The sequence below is a fragment of the Scardinius erythrophthalmus genome (assembly GCF_964197995.2).
Source record: "Scardinius erythrophthalmus genome assembly, chromosome: 24".
NCBI lineage: Eukaryota > Metazoa > Chordata > Actinopteri > Cypriniformes > Leuciscidae > Scardinius > Scardinius erythrophthalmus.
This window is the reverse complement of record NC_138244.1, coordinates 6,782,028-6,798,146: the sequence shown is the minus strand read 5'-3', so window position 1 is coordinate 6,798,146 and position 16,119 is coordinate 6,782,028.

Genomic DNA, 16,119 nt, shown 5'->3' with positions numbered 1-16,119 from the left:
TAATTTTATTAGCCTAAATGTATGCATCTTTCATTTCAAATTCTTAAATTTAATCAATATATTCAATTAAAATAATAAGACAGTAGGCTGTTACCAATCAAATTAAATAATTTACATTGAAAAAAATATAACTGTATTAATTTGGATTATTTTAAATATTTTTGAATATACAAATAAGGAATGTTGAAAAGAATGATACTTTATGAAACTAAACCGCCAGTAGGAGGCGGCAGGCGACCGTCTTAATGAGCGACTCATTGAGTCATTCATTCAAAAGATTCGTTCAAATGGCTGATTTATTCAGAATGAGGCCGTTTATGAATGGGTAATTAAATCTTTTACTCAACCAATTCGTTCAAAATGCTGAATCATTCAGAAATGAAACACGGCTGAGTTGCTGTGAGATGCGCGGTGGTTCTGCTGTGATCTTTGTTTGGAACTATTTTCGCTGCTGAAACAGAACAAAAACAGTCATTGCGTCTCAAATGTAAGTGTCTTAATTTTAATTATTTGTTTATTGAACTTTTATGAAACCAGTACGGTTTCAATCTTGATGGCATTCAGGAAAACAGCTGGTAGTGTGTAGCCTAGGCTATATATTGTTTCTTAACTAAAATATGTTATAACTGCGCGAGCCTCAACAGCACACATTAGGCCTATATTATTATCAACTAGCTATAGGCTATCAATCGCCACTTACATCAAATTAAATAAAACAGAATCATCCTCATGTTTTCGGTGATTCCCTGGTTATTTTTTATTTTTATATTAAAAGGTCCATACAGGTTCTGTTGTCCTACACGTATCACTCATAGACGGTCTTACTCTGCGTTACAATTGATTAAATCAACAAGGAAACTTTATGTGTGATTCATGTCATCGTGACATACATACTTACAGTGCGTGTTTGAAAAAAGGATGTAATCGTCCTCTGCTTTTTTCTGGGGTTCATTTTAACCCAGATGGCCAAACAGCAAAGTAACTAAACACAACGAACAAAAATTCGCAAGAGCAACAAGAGATTTGAAGCTCATGGCAGACATGCCCAAGAGATGATTCGCGCTGTGATTGGCTGAATGTTAGTTCACTCAAGTCTAAGTAACAAATCAGAGAACACGGGCGGTATTATTGGCACTGGGTCAAAAAAAAAAAAATGCGGGGGACAGAATCACCATTTTCTAAAAGTGTCCCCCCCCCGGTTGCTACGCCCCTGCTCACCTCATTCCATTGACAGTTTTGCAGCATACTAGCAGCTATGTCTCAAACAAGCTCCTCTTCCGACGAATACGTAAACATCACCAGGGTTGCACCTTCGCACTCAAAAATTGCGCCCGAAGCATTACAACATGTTTTACGGCAGTGATATCAAACGCTCATTGGTTCTCGCATGCTTCGTCACAGATTGTGACATGCCGTGTTTAAGTTGGTGTGCTACATTCTTATATGGCTACATTCCCTATGGCTACATTTGAAATGGAGAAGCGCGCGCGCCTTCACGTATGGCCTTCACAGAGCGAACAGCGAAACGAAACGTACTCGGTTACTAACGTAACCTCGGTTCTCTCTAGAGAGGGAACAAGTACTTGCATAATATCTTACGCTAGGGGAAAACCTCTTTTCCTCGAGATACTGAAGCCAAAAAATTATCCTTAATTTTGCAATAATGTAAAACGCATTGCAGCAGCATGCAGACATGGGCGAGACAGCTCGCGCGCCCATTGGCTGCTCTGCGGCAACTACACCAGCCTATCGAGAGAGGCCCCTCATGACGTCAGAACCAATGAGGGCGCTTCGCGCCCAATACGTCATGTCCCGCAAAAAGAGGGTGGGGCTCAGCTATAAATATAGCCTCGAAGGGCTGGTTTGACCAGTTTTTTATCGCCGAAGCGAACCGGAGCGTGATGCATGCACGGCAAGATACGCAAGTACTCGTTCCCTCTCTAGAGAGAACCGAGGTTACGTTAGTAACCGAGTACGTTCTCTTACGAGAGTTTCTCTCGTACTTGCGTAATATCTTACGCTAGGGGAACACAGTGTAAAACGCCGTGCGTGCTTGAGATACAACACTAAAGTCCCAAGGGCAGGTGCCCGGGGCTCATACAGTGCCTAATCACACGGGACTCACAGAGAATCCGGGAAGAGGGGCTAGAATAGCATCATTCCTGTAATATAGAGCTCTAATAAGAGCAGATTATATCAAGTGTTCCACACAGCCAGGGCGAACTCGGCCTGGACTGATATACATGGGGGACTTACACACTGCCCACAGAAGTATACAGACGATCAGTGATCGACGCTCTAGTAATTTCAGCATCCTGGGCCGATAGCATCGGGCAGGCCATACTGAAAATTTAGACCGAGAGCAACTTAGCTTGTAAAGCGGGAACCTCGAGGTTATAAAAACTTATAAATGTAGACGGGGAGGCCCAGCCTGCCGCCATACAGATATCTTGCAAGGCAATCCCACTAGACCAAGCCCACGACGAAGCCATGCCTCTCGTGGAGTGCGCTTTGACACCTAACGGGCATTGCAGGCCCTTAGATGTATAAGCTAGCGCTATAGCATCAACTATCCATCTGGATAAACTCTGTTTTGATGCGGCTAGTTCCTTAGAACGTCCGCTGAACAAAACAAAGAGCTGCTCCGTCTGTCTGAAAACGGATGAGCAGGACACATAGGCTCTTAACGCCCTGACCGGGCAAAGGAAGCCTGCGTCCCCTTCCTCTTCAGACACGGGCAGGGCCGACAGGGAGATCACCTGTGCCCTAAACGGTGTATTGAGGGATTTAGGAACATATCCGTGCTTTGGTTTGAGTATGACTCTCGAGTCATTAGGTCCAAACTCCATACACGTTGCGCTCACTGAGAGCGCTTGCAAGTCCCCTATGCGCTTCACTGAAGCGAGAGCCAGAAGAAACACTGTTTTGAGAGACAAGTGTTTTAGGTCTATTGATTGTATTGGCTCGAATGGGGCACCTTTCATGTCAACCAGAACCGTGGAAAGGTCCCAAACGGGAACCGAGGGAGGTCTGGGAGGATTCAGCCTCTTAGCTCCTCTAAGGAAGCGAATGACCAGAACGTTCCTTCCTAATGACTGGCCAATCGCTGGTTCAGCGAACGCTGCTATGGCCGCCACATAAACTTTGAGCGTGGATGGGGCTCTGCCCTTATCCAGAAGCTCTTGTAAAAAGGAAAGAACCTCCGACACCCCACAGTGTGAGGGTGAAGTGCCACGCGCTGTATACCAGCTAGTGAACACAGACCATTTTGAGGAATAGAGCCGTCTCATAGATGGAGCTCTAGCCTGCGTGATCGTGTTTAACACTCCCGCTGGGAGGTTAACGGGTACCCGTTGATGGCCCACACGTGCAGGGACCAAAGCTCCGAGCAAGGATGCCATATCGAGCCGTTCGCCTGCGAGAGGAGATCCCTCCTCACCGGTATCGGCCACGGGGCGGTACTCGTCAGCTGCATCAGGACTGGAAACCAGGCTTGGTTCGTCCATAATGGGGCGACGAGTAGCACCGAGCACCCGCTTTCCCTGATTCACTCTAACACCTGGGGCAGAAGCGTGACAGGGGGAAACGCATAGAGCGGGCAGCGGGGCCAGACGCGGGCCAGCGCATCCCTGCTCTTGGAGAGAAATTCCTGACAGTGAGCGTTCTCTTGAGACGCAAATAGGTCTATTTTCGCTATGCCAAATGTCCTCCACAGCAGTTTGACTGTCTGCGGGTGTAAAGACCATTCTCCTGCCGGAAGATTGTTCCTGGACAGTCTGTCTGGTCTCACATTCAGGTGGCCGGGCACTTGCGCTGCTCTGAGCGAGCGCAGATTGTGCTGAGCCCAAACCAGGAGGCGTTCCGTCAGCCTGTGAAGGGCTCTGGATCTGATACCTCCTTGGTGATTTATATAAGCCACCACTGACATGTTGTCCGAACGGACCAGGACGTGGTGTCCTTTTATATGGGGACAAAAACGCCTCAGCGCGTTGTCGACTGCCATCATTTCCAGACAGTTTATGTGTAGAAGCTTCTCCCGTTCTGACCACAGGCCGAAGAACGGTCTGCCTTCTAGCAGCGCTCCCCATCTCGAGGTTGAGGCATCCGTAGACACCACCTTCACACTCGAGGAAGTCCCCAGGCTTACACCTGACCGGTACCAATCGGTCACTGTCCAAGGTTTCAGAGCTGCGATGCATTTCTGATCGACCTTGAGGCGCAAGAGACCGGATGTCCACGCTCTGCGCGGAACGTGTGGTTTTAACCAGTACTGCAGCGGGCGCACGCGAAGCAGACCCAGCTGAAGCACTGAAGATGCTGAAGCCATGAGACCCAGCATTTTCTGAAACCTTTTGAGCGGGACTAAAGTGCCGTGGCGAAAAGTTTCTGTCATGCGCCGAATACTCAGCCTGCGCTGCAGTGACAGTTGCGCTGTCATAGACAGCGAGTCCAGTTCTGTACCCAGAAAGGATATTTTCTGACTGGGAGACAGCGAACTCTTCGCCCAATTGACTCTGAGACCCAAATTCTCGAGGTGGTCGAGTAATATGGTCCTGTGTTCTATGAGCTCTGACTGTGATCGAGCTAGAACCAGCCAATCGTCCAAATAATTCAGCACTCGTATGCCTCGGAGTTTGAGGGGTACGAGCGCTGCATCCATGCACATCGTGAATGCACGAGGTGCCAGGGATAGGCCAAACGGCAGGACTGTGTACTGATGCCTGGCCCTCGAAGGCGAATCTCAAAAATCGCCTGTGACGTGACGCTATTTGTATTTGAAAATAAGCGTCTTTCAGATCTATTGACATGAACCAGTCCCCTTGGCAAATTTGCGAGAGGATTTTCCTGGTCGTGAGCATTCTGAACCGTCTTTTCAGAAGTGCTTTGTTTAGCCGTCTTAGATCTAGAATGGGTCTGAGACCCCTGTCTTTTTTGGGTACCAGAAAATATCTGCTGTACATGCCCCCTTCGCTCTGAGCCTGTGATAAGGGTTCTATAGCCCCTTTGCTCAGTAACTTCGCTATTTCGGCTCGAAGTAGGTGTGCTACTTCCTCTTTCACCGTAGTTTCGATTCGCGCCGCTTGGCATTGCGGGCGTCGACCGAACTGTAGCGAATAGCCTCTTTCTATAGTGTTCAGCACCCACTTTGATACCCTGGGAAGCTCTGCCCACGCTTTCGCGTGAGTGGCTAAGAGTAGAATGATATCTGGGCTCTGGTCGCGAGTGGCGAGCGGAGAGCACCGGTGTGCTGTAACATGAGCGCCACGCTTGCAGCGTGTGAGACTGGGGGTGCGCTGATCAGAGCGGGCAGCCTGCCCGCGCTCAGTTCTCCTACAGCGGTGTGCTGAGAGAGAGCGAGCGGGGCGAACCCCATGGGGTTTATTATGTCTGTGAGCGAATGAGGGCGCGGGACATCGGGCCCATGCAAAACGCTGAGAACACCGTCTGTTTGTGCAGACTGTATGTGCGTTGGTTTCGTTTTTACAGAAACCGTGAGACATGTAGTGTGTAGTGTTTGCGGGCACTGGGACGTAAGCACAATCACTACATTTGGTGCACAATCGACATGAGTCGATTTTATTTGTGCGGGCCGTGTGTGGCGGGCCATGTTTGTGTGTAGGAATGGGCACTGGGCAGTGGGCATTTTTACTACACTCCTAACACCATAGGCCGTGGCCGGAATACCAGAAAATACACTCTTTATGGGATTTATCTGGGTCGTCGTAAAAACGGCGTTTGTGTGCAGGCAAGCGGGCTGTGTTGCCGACTTGTTTACTGCAGAATACGCTGGAACAGTCGCAATTACTGGAACTGAGCGAGCGAGAAGTTTTGGTGGGAGTCCGGCCGCAGCGGCTAGGAATCCTTTGTGTTGCCATAGAAACAGTGTTTGGGTGCAGGCGAGTGGGTAGTACAATGCGCTTGTTGGCTGCAAAATACACATCTGCAGTCGCCTTTTAAGGGAACTGACAGAGCGAAGCACTGACGGCATAATTTTATGTGTCGGCAGGCCCGGGATTCGAACACGGTTCTCTCATGCGAAAGCCTAAGATTCTGCCACTGAGCCACAGGGGGAGAATACACATGCTTTCAGTTAGCACGACCATATAAGACAGCGTCAACATGCTTGAATGGGTGCAGGCGAGCGGGTTGTACAACGCGCTCGTTGGCTGCAAAATACACATCTGCAGTCGCCTTTTAAGGGAACTGACAGAGCGAAGCATTGACGGCATATTATGAATGGGGCGCAACTAGGGCGGGCAGCTTTTCTTATAACGTAAAGAAAAAACTAACCCCGTGACCGTACGCTTCCGGTCTCCCTTGTGAACGGCGCAGTTTGCACGGCTCGAACAGAGGGAGAGAGAAAGCTAGCCCGTGATCGTCCGCTCCTAACATCCCCTGTGAATGGCGCAGTTTGCGTGGCTCGAACAGAGGGAGAACAGATACCATCCCCCACAGACGCGGCTTCTTGGTCTACATCCACGACGGAAGCGGCGGCACGCGGCGGCCACTGTCCATCAGGAAGAGACTCAGCGAAGCAGGTGAAGCAGGCGGGCGCACCGGCAAGCTTTGCGGGGTGGGGGAGGTTGCGGAGGTGCAGTCTTGGAGAAGGATGCCAGGCAAGTCCTCAGAGTCACCGTAGGCATTAGCTCGCTGAGGGCAGCGCCGTCAGCGAGCGCGAGAGCTGCGTGATCCTTACCAGGAAAAAGGGGTGTCTTGATAAAGACGACCGGCTCTTTTAGTGCAAAGGGAGTGTGTGTCGCGGCGGCGAACAACACACACATACACAAAACACAGTAGCAGAGAAAAGGATATGTACGCCGGAAAGCGTGCGCAGGAACGGCGACTGAAGGCGGCGAGTTGTCGTCCAGCAGCTTCAGATGTGGCGCTAATCCCGCTCAGTGCTTCTATCAGACGGCGCGGCTTCTTCCTCTCGGGATCCAGCGATGCGTGAGATTCGCTGAAGAGAGAAAAAACTGGTCAAACCAGCCCTTCGAGGCTATATTTATAGCTGAGCCCCACCCTCTTTTGGCGGGACATGACGAATCGGGCGCGAAGCGCCCTCATTGGTTCTGACGTCATGAGGGGCCTCTCTCGATAGGCTGGTGCAGTTGCCGCAGAGCAGCCAATGGGCGCGCGAGCTGTCTCGCCCATGTCTGCATGCTGCTGCAATGCGTTTTACATTATTGCAAAATTAAGGATAATTTTTTGGCTTCAGTATCTCGAGGAAAAGAGGTTTTCCCCTAGCGTAAGATATTACACAAGTACGAGAGAAACTCTCGTAAGAGAACCGCATTTACATTTTCATGGATTAATAACTTAAATTCTGCTCTGTAACGTTATCTCTGTAACTATTATATAGCCTACTGCCAGAGAGGACTGCGACACATCGTCATGTGAACGACTTTTGGTACCGGCTTTGACATTTTTTCAATAAATAAATTATTGTGATTATACGTGTCAGCATATCCGAACTTACAAAAAAGTATGTTTTCTATCTTTGAAAATTGCGTATGAATACCTACGTATTAACAATGAATGAGACCAGGCTGAAGGATCTTTGTCGTCTCCAGACTGTCCAAAATTCTGCTGCTATTGGCTTTTAACCCACACCAGTAAAAGGGCACATATTACTCCTGTTTTAGCTTCACTTCATTGGCTACCAGTGAAATTTAGAATGCACTTCAAAATTTTGGTTCTAACTTTTAGAGCCCTACAAGGACAGGCGCCCCCATACATCTCTGACCTGATACAGCTTGTAACAATTTCCCTTACACTATCAAAGCAAGGAAAAAGTACTGCACGCAAAACATAAGGTAACGGGCGGATCTGATACCTACTGATATAAATAAAGCCAGTAACAGCTTACTTTCGTTAAATAAACACTAAAGAAAAAATATATAGAATACAATTGACATGTATGTAGACTTGAATTAATTATATATTAACGAAAAAACAATGAAACACAAGTTCAACCAAGTGTATTGAGAGATATATTACATTATAATACCCAGACGGGCAGCAATATGCGCTTATTTCACAGCTGGAGGCACGGCCGCACTCCAACACAGCAAACAAACATTCTCAAATTACCCACACACATTTAACCCTCAACACCCCAATGTCCCAAGGTCCTGGCCAGCAGACCGAAAGTTCATTCAAGCAACATAAATTGTCCGTACGGAACGACAATGTACTCCGCGAGAAGAAAAAGACACCAAACAAAAATGTAAGGCGAAGCGTGGCGAGAAGCCGCAGTCAATATATCCCCGTGGACTTACGCAATCTCGCCACAGTCTGTTTAGCCGATGGGAAGATGTAGTAGTCCAGAAAACAATTGTCACGTAATCCACAAAAATAGGGTATTAGTCCCTTTGATGAATTCTTCATGCAACTATTACACAGAGCCCGCTAAACACAGACCGCTTTCCCCGTTTGAACTCCGGAGTCCTCTCGGGGAAAGCGGTCTGTGTTTAGCGGATCTGATACCTACTGATATAAATAAAGCCAGTAAGCTGTTACTGGCTTTATTTATATCAGTAGGTATCAGATCCGCCCGTTACCTTATGTTTTGCGTGCAGTACTTTTTCCTTGCTTTGATAGTGTAAGGGAAATTGTTACAGAGTGGTGGCCCGTACGGGGATCTTGGATGATTTTGTTTTTGGTATTGTTGTGAATGTATACCCGTTTTTTCCTACTGTAAAATATTGCTAAGTTGTCTACTCTGGGTTTTCATTACAAATACTTTTGATACATGCTGCGGGGAAAGGGGAGAATAATGATAGCAAAGAAACATACACAGATTTTTGAGATTTTTTTTTATTTGCTGTTGAGTTAAACGCGTAGGCAGTGTAAAAAGGAGAAATAGCCTATATAGTAGCTTACTAAGGTTACCTCAGTCAATATATATATGTATTTTTGCACAGTCTTTGCACATTCGCTCAAGGCACGTTAATTACTTTGCATATTTGCTACATTGCATTATTTACACACCCTTGTTGACTTAATTATTCACGTCATTAATGGATGCCCCAAGCCAGCAGGGGACTAATGTGGTAAATTATGGGCCCCAAGAGGATGCCGAATCCATCCCTTCTGAGAAAGTTGACCCATATCGCCACGTTACCACTAGACACAACCAAAGTGGTGTCACAGAAATAACCACCTTGTTGGACTCTCTGTATTTAGATCCACCGGCAGAAGAACAACCACCGCTGGATGAGGCTGAGGATGCTGAAGGAGTCTCGATGGGGGAACAAATCCAGGAACTTCAGTTTAAGATGGAGACTTTGGAAAACCGTCTCAAAGACTCAAACGACAGCACACTCAACAGGGAGGAGGGTCTCAGAGCATCTATTGAGTCAATGCTTAAGGAGGCTAAAGAGTATGTTGACATTAAATTGCAGAGATTTGATCAGGTGTTGGTGGACTGCTTAAAGCGAAGAGATAAGCAGTGGGGTGAAGAACTGGAAAAGACTCGCAATAAATATCGTTCCTCTTGGAGGCCAGCTAGTTTCTCCACACCTGCTGGGTTATCATCTGCTAATCGGCATATGTCTAAAGGGGATGTCACCCTTGCATCATCTGGTGCAGCTACAAACAAGCCCCCTATTAGAATGGAGTTTCCCCAGTTTGGGGAGTCGAGGGAGTCTACGGATGTTACTGATTTCATTGAGCAGTGTGAAAACTTTCTCACCCTCAGACCACTGAGTGACTTTGAGCTCATAGGCACACTCAATGCTGTTCTTAAAGGTCCTGCACGGAGCTGGTGGTTGGCTTCCCGCGGCAAGATTTCCAACTGGGAAGAATTTAAAAGTGCTTTCCTTGAGGCTTTCCTTCCCACTGATTACCAGACAGAGATTGAGGATCAGCTCCGCTCACAGGTGCAGTCACCCTCCCAGTGCATTCGGGATTTTGCCTACGATCATCGGGCACTCTGTCTGAAGTGGAGACCAGATATGGAGGAAGACGAGATTGTGCGGCGCATCCTTAGTGCATGTAATCCAAGGCTGGCCAGTGGTCTGCGGGGTATCGTGTCTACCGTGGAACAGGTGGTCAAGGTGGGGTCGCTTATTGAGAAGGATTGGAGTAACTCTAAGGATTATTGGAGTCATGTACAACAATCCCACCCTTCAGACCGCTCTTCTAAAAAACCTAGCAAAAAACCTGAACACGGACAAGGCCGGGGTCATAGTGCGGATGTGGCCACCGTTTTCGGTATTCCAACCCTCCTGGTGGTGCCAATAGCCATCCGAGGGTCCAGTGGTGATGCTGTCCTTGATTCAGGGTGCACGTACTCCTTAATGAGTAAAACTCTGTGGAACAACATAAAAAAGGCAGGTGAGACACTGAGTGCAAGTGAAATTCCAAGGTTCATTATGGCAAATGGTCAAGAGAGTAAAGCTATGGGGACAACCACCTTACTCCTCTCCCTTCATGATGCCCATATCACCGTCAGCATACATGTACTCAGTGATGATCAACTTTGCATGCCTTTACTCCTGGGTTTAGATTTCATGTGTGCCAGCCAAATTGTTCTGAAGCCCCACCTGAGGAAGTATGTGATGCCAGGCGGCAAAGAGTATCGGTTCTTGCCTAAGGGTCGGGAGGCCCTGTGGTGGAGACATGCAGAGCCTACAATTAATTTTTACATGGCAGTGATGGATGAGGTCGGTAACAAACTTTCTCCAGTTCCGCTGTTTGACGCACAGCCTGAGCTGGTTAGACCACTGCTGCAGAAGTGGCCTACAGTTTGGACAGATTCCACCGGTGCCACCGACGTCATAAAACATAAGATCTTGACTACCGACGAGCTGCCAATACGGAGGAGAGCTTATAGAGTGTCACCACAAAAGCAAGCGGTTATTGAGGAACAGATGAAGAAAATGCTAAAAAATGGTGTCATAGAGCCTTCCACTTCTGCTTGGGCCTCCCCAGTGGTTTTGACACCTAAGAAGGACGGAACGCTCCGTTTCTGTGTGGACTTCAGAGGACTTAATGCCAAAACACACCATGATGCTTACCCAATGCCACTGATTCATGAGATCTTAGAGTCCATGCACGGAGCACAATATTTTAGCTCGCTTGACCTTCAGAGTGGGTACTGGCAGGTGGCCATGGATGAGGAAAGCAAACAAAAAACAGCTATGATCACACACCTAGGCCTATTCCAATTTAAGGTCATGCCTTTCGGGCTGAGAAATGCTGGTGCCACCTTTCAACGTTTGATGGAGAATGTTCTGGGGGAGTTGAAGGGCCGAACCTGTTTCGTCTACATAGATGACATTATTGTCTTCTCCAAGACTCATGAGCAGCACCTGGATGACTTGGAGGCAGTGTTTAAAAAACTTCATCAGGCCCGCCTAACTCTGAATGTTGCAAAATGCCACCTCATGCAAACTCAACTTACCTTCCTAGGACATGTGGTCTCAGGTAAAGGCGTGGAGATGGAAACGGCAAAGGTGGAGGCCATTACAGCTTACCCAGCCCCAACAGATCTGAAAAGTCTCCAGAGATTCCTGGGGTTGGTGGGCTGGTACCATAAATTCATTCCTCGGCTGTCAGACATTGTTGCTCCTCTTAATAACCTCAAGAAAAAAGGAGTAAAGTGGGAGTGGAATGGGCAGTGTCAGGTTGCTTTTGAACGTCTTAAAGGGTTGCTGCAGTCCCCACCAGTGCTGGCTCAGCCAGAGCCACAGTCTGGTTTTCAGGTGCACTGTGACTCCAGTGATGTGGGTTTGGGGGCTGTTTTGATGCAGACAATTGAAGGTGAAGACAGAGCCATTGCATTTGCCTCAAGAGCCCTCCAGGGCGCTGAGCTGAGATACTCCACTTCAGAAAAAGAGTGCTTGGCTGTTGTATGGGCGGTGGAAAAGTGGCGTCATTACCTTGAAGGAGAGGCATTTGATGTGTATACACACCACAGCGCACTGGCCTGGGCATTCAACTGTCCCAAGACGTCATCACGGCTTACAAGATGGACTTTGCGTCTACAGGCATTCACCTTCCGTGTGCACTATAAAAAAGGCTGCTGTAATGTAGTTCCTGATGCTCTGTCCCGAGTTCCTCTACCACAGGATGGGAGGGTATGTGTGGCTGTCGCAAAGTCTTACTGGTCTGACCTACCCAAGTCGCTTCAGGACATCGGAAAAGCTCAGCAGACAGACCCCTTGTGTCAAGATCTTGCTCACACTATTGGTCAGCACTCACCTGATCGCATCCATTACCAGCTGCAGCAGGGAGTGTTATACCGGGGTGTACTGTCTAAGTATGGTGGCTTTAATTACCAGCTGGTTGTTCCCGCTAACCTAGTTGCGGAGTTTCTGTCGTACTTCCACGACAGTCCGTTGGGAGGTCACCTAGGAAGGATGAAGACCCTCCTGAAGATCCTGGAGGTGGCCTGGTGGCCCACAGTTCGCAAGGATGTTTGGACCCATGTCCGAGTTTGTCATATCTGTCAACAGTACAAGGGTTCGAATGAAAAGCCAGCTGGTTTTCTTCAATTGACCGAAGTCACAGTACCAGGGGAGATGATAGGAGTGGACTTTATGGGGCCATTCCCTCTCAGTAAAGCCCGGAATTCAGTTTTAATGGTGGTTGTCGACTATTTTAGTAAGTGGGTGGAACTGTTTGCATTGAAGGATGCCAAGACACCAAAGGTCTGCCAGATCTTGAAGAATGACATCTTTACACGCTGGGGGGTACCTGCCTTCCTTGTGTCTGACCGGGGGCCTCAATTCACTAGTCACTTATTATCCAGCCTCTGTGAATCATGGGGTGTTACCCAAAAGCTCACGACAGCATACCATCCCCAGACAAACCTTACGGAGAGGGTCAACAGGACCCTTAAGACCATGATGGCCTCCTTTGTAGGCGAACATCATCAGGACTGGGATCGGTGGCTGCCCGAGTTCCGGTTGGCTATCAACACTGCCGTGCACGAGACCACTGGGGTGTCCCCTGCTGTGCTGGCATTGGGGCGCAGCCTTAAAGGCCCGTTAGAACGCCTTATTCACAAGTCTCCTGCACCCAATACATCTACATACCACACAGTACACTCACATACATTATTACTGAAGGAGGTCGAACGACATGTGGGAATGGCAAAGGCCAGACAAGCCAGGTACTATAATGCACGACGCAAAGATGTACACTTTGTTGTTGGGGATCTGGTCTGGGTTAGGTCACATCCTCTGTCTAAAGCCTCAGCTAAATTCTCTGCCAAGTTTGCACCCAAATGGTCAGGGCCTGTTAGGGTAGAGAAAAAACTAGGTCCAGTAAACTACCGTGTTCGTTGGCTAATTGATAAACTGAAGGTGGATAACGTAAATGTGGTCGACTTGAAACCATTCTATGGTCCCAATAAGCCGCTGGCTGGGGGGGGGGAATGTAATAGTCACCTATTTCTGCCTTTATGTACAGCTTTTTGAGGTGATGATAAACATGCTTTGTTGTATGTTTTTTTTTTTCTTCACATGAAAAAAGCTAACTGTTGTATCAGATGCCTGTGGTGTAATCACGGACTATTATATGGACTTTTATTTGTTTTTGTTTTGTCCTCGCGTCATTGTTATGTCACGCAATATGGTTTTAAGGAGAAGTGGAAGTGACGTCGAGAGAGGACTCCGGAGTTCAAACGGGGAAAGCGGTCTGTGTTTAGCGGGCTCTGTGTAAGAGTTGCATGAAGAATTCATCAAAGGGACTAATACCCTATTTTTGTGGATTACGTGACAATTGTTTTCTGGACTACTACATCTTCCCATCGGCTAAACAGACTGTGGCGAGATTGCGTAAGTCCACGGGGATATATTGACTGCGGCTTCTCGCCACGCTTCGCCTTACATTTTTGTTTGGTGTCTTTTTCTTCTCGCGGAGTACATTGTCGTTCCGTACGGACAATTTATGTTGCTTGAATGAACTTTCGGTCTGCTGGCCAGGACCTTGGGACATTGGGGTGTTGAGGGTTAAATGTGTGTGGGTAATTTGAGAATGTTTGTTTGCTGTGTTGGAGTGCGGCCGTGCCTCCAGCTGTGAAATAAGCGCATATTGCTGCCCGTCTGGGTATTATAATGTAATATATCTCTCAATACACTTGGTTGAACTTGTGTTTCATTGTTTTTTCGTTAATATATAATTAATTCAAGTCTACATACATGTCAATTGTATTCTATATATTTTTTCTTTAGTGTTTATTTAACGAAAGTAAGCTGTTACTGGCTTTATTTATATCAGTAGGTATCAGATCCGCCCGTTACCTTATGTTTTGCGTGCAGTACTTTTTCCTTGCTTTGATAGTGCAAGGGAAATTGTTACAAGCTGCGTACATCCACGCATAGTCTGAGATCAACAGGCCAGAGATTTTTAGTTGCCCCCCTTACACATTTTAAAACTAGAGGGGACCGTTCGTTTGAAATTGTGGCACCTAGGTTGTGGAACGCTTTGCCTCCTTCCATACGCTGCTTGGGTTGTGTGGAAAATTGTAAAACCCAGTTGAAAACTCTTCTTTTTAAAGAGGCTTTTAACTAGACTGTAGGGTGGTTAGGCTGGTGTACTTGGTGGGTAGGTCTTATGTGTACTTCTGTTAATTTGATTATGTGCTGTAATGTATTTATAAGTGTTGTGTATAGTGTATTCTTCCTTTTGTTGTGAAGCACTTTGTGATTTTTATCTGTGAAATGTGCTATACAAATAAATTTTACTTGGCCTACTTACTAAAAAGTATATGCTCAGTAATATAGCTTATTCCAAATACTACAAATTGCACACTTTGTCTTTAATAACAAATGCTAATTAATAAACAAATATTAGCTATACTTTGTACAATAAACTATTGTATACTATAATGTGTTTTAAAAAGTATACTTTGAATTCATTGTTACTATGATCATTTTCAGCACACAGTTAAAAATATATTTTTTAAGTAAAGTGCAAATAAATTCGTCAACTATATTTTTCTAATATATATATATATTTAGAAAATATACTATAGTACAATTATTTTAAAGTGTGTTAAAAGTTGTGATGCTAATGGGAATATATTTCAAATACAGTAAACTATGCTTTTTTCACTAGGGCGGACTATTTTTCTTTAAGCTTTAAGATAATAAAATAAATCTGTAAATCCTGACATACCAACTGACAGTAAGAAATGGAACAGATTATTAAATATACTAAATATTTTTTAAAAGTTTACATAAATAAATAAAAACGTTTATTCAGAGTTATTACAAATATTGTAATGTAAATCATTGATATTTTTATAACAGTACTTAAATAAAATGCTTAGAAATTTCAGTTGCCAATCTATATCTCCCAAAACTATTTCAGTAAGATGATGCTTAGTTTTAGGATTAAAGTAGTTTTAATTGTGGGGCAAAACATAAAGTAGGCTAAAACAAGCATTATCTATCTATCTATCTATCTATCTATCTATCTATCTATCTATCTATCTATCTATCTATCTATCTATCTATCTATCTATCTATCTAAAGAAGGAAATGGATATTTGTTTCACCTCATCATTTATATTTCACACTCACCACATGAGAGCAGCAGTGCCACAGTTTTTGCTTAATTGTTTATGTGCTTGAAATAAAACTGACTTATATGATCAATTAACTTTGCTTTTGCCCAATTATTTTACCGTTTTTCTTTAAATTGTATGTATCATTTAAATTTTTACTTTTACATAGTTTTTTGTGACCCTTACGAAAAAGAAGTATACTTCATGTTCATTTTATGAAACTAAAGTAATGTTAAAGTATATTTTAAGTATATTTTATGTAGTAAGTGTACTAATACCAATGTACTAGTAGTAAACTTGTAAGCATAAGTATTTCAATACTGCTTGGGACTAAATTGGCCCACTTTTTAGTATATAAAAGTATACGCTTAAGTGTACTATATGTAACAGTAGTAAACTTTAAGTGCACAACTAGGTCACAACTACAATTCTCATTTGTACTGCATCTGTACTACATGTGAACTTGTAAGTATTTTACAGTTTTTCTCAATCGCTTTGGCACATCTTAACATTTTCAAAACTGTAAGCTCAATTGTCACAACTGTTTGCTGGAACATCAGAACTCTATGGCATGTCTGCAAAACGTATAACTCGCCCAA